Here is a 1,836-nt window from a genome sequence, read left to right as displayed (position 1 = left end):
GGGATGGCACTGAGGGGGATCTGGACAGGCTGAAGAGGGGGGACTGTGCCAGCCTCATGAAGTTCAACAAGGTTAAGTGCAAGGTCTTGTACCTGGGTCAGGATAATCCCAAGCACAAACACAGGATGGGTGGAGAATGGATTGAGAGCAGCCCTCGGAAGAAACACTTGAGGGTGTTGATGGATGAAAAGTTCAGCATGCCCTGGCCATGTGCACTGACAGCCCAGATACCCACTGTGTCCTGGGCTGATCCCCAGGAGTGTGGGCAGCAGGTAAGGAAGGGATTCTTCTGCTCTGCTCTGCTCTTCTCTGGTGAGACCTCTCCTGCAGTGCTGCTTCCAGGTCTGTGGCCCCAGCATCAGAAGGACATGGAGCTGCTGGAGGGAGTCCAGAGTAGACCATGGAGATGCTCTGAGGACTGGAGCACGTCTGCTGTGGGCATCCCTGCTATGGCTGAGAGAGGTGGGGATGTTCAGCCTGGAGAAGAGAAGGCTTCGGGGAAACATTAAAGCCCCTTCCATTGCCTAAAGGAGCTCCAAGAGAGCTGGAGAGGGACGTTGGACAAGGGTCTGGAGTGACAGGACAACAGGGAATGGCTTTAGTCCGACAGACAGCAGGGTTATGTAGGATATTGGGCAGAAAATCTTGGCTGTGAGGGTAGTGAGGCCCTGGCACAGGTTGCCCAGAGAAGCTGTGGCTGCCCCATCCCTGGAAGCATTCAAGGCCAGGCTGGATGGAGCTTGGAGAAACCTGGTCTAGTGGAAAATGTCCCTGCCCATGGCAGTGGAGTGGAACTGGAGGATCTTCAAATGTCCCTTCCAAGCCAAACAATTCCGTGGTTCTATGATCCTGAGCCAAGACCTTCATCAGCTGGATGACCTCCTCCCAGTCTTTGTCCAGGACCTGGTCCCTAGTAGCTTCACCTTTTGTCTCTAATGCTTGTGCTGGAAGAAGTTGAAATGCTTAAATATCTTTGAAAGTTCAAGTTGCTGTTGCTCCTTCTTTATTCGTTCCCCTTGTGCCAGGAGGTGTGAGGTTTGATAGAAACCTCTGACCTGGGTTCAGTGTAGGATGGATGTCCTTCCCCAAGGTCCCTCTTGGAAGTGCAGCTCCAATGCATCGGGTCTTTGGCTGGAGAGCACAGGCAGCACTGGCGCTGCAGCAACTTTTACCCTTCTCCAGCTACTCTCTGACACTGTCCCACCCTGCCGACAGCTCACTCTGCCAGACTCCAGACCATGTGGCCCAGGACAGGAGATCAGCAAGTTCAAGCTGGGGATCGCCCATGTAGCTGGGACCGTTTGCAGGGCCTCCATTCTTTGGCAGGAACCTGTTTGTGGGCCAGTGTTGTCCAATATTATAGAATCACAGAACCGTGATTTGGAAAAGCCGTCTGAGACCACTGAGTCCAACCATTCCCCCAGCACTGCCAAGCCCACCACTAACCCACGTCCCCAAGTGCCACATTTACATGGCTTTTAAATCCCCCCAGGCATGGTGCCTGCAGTGCTTGACAACTGTATTGGGGAAGAAATTGTCCCTTATATCCAATCTAAACCTCTTCTGACAAACTTGAGGCCATTTCCTCTTACAGAAGAGGAAATACATTACCAATGCTGCTCAGTGCCCTTGGGAAAGCAACCTGCCTGTGGATCGAGTGTTGCCTAGTGCAGCTCAGTACCCCTGGGACAGGAACCTGTGGGACCAGTGCTGCTCAGTACCCCTGGGACATGGACAAGTGGGAACAGTGCTGCCCAGTAGTGCTGTGTGCTGCCGACGCCACCAGGGCAGTAGCCGAGTAGACGGGGCTTGCGGGCCCAGCCCAAGGGCGCGGGG

Source organism: Corvus brachyrhynchos, unplaced genomic scaffold, assembly GCF_000691975.1.
Source record: "Corvus brachyrhynchos isolate BGI_N302 unplaced genomic scaffold, ASM69197v1 scaffold3, whole genome shotgun sequence".
In the NCBI taxonomy this organism is placed as follows: Eukaryota; Metazoa; Chordata; class Aves; order Passeriformes; family Corvidae; genus Corvus; species Corvus brachyrhynchos.
Note: the sequence above shows the minus strand (reverse complement) of the source record.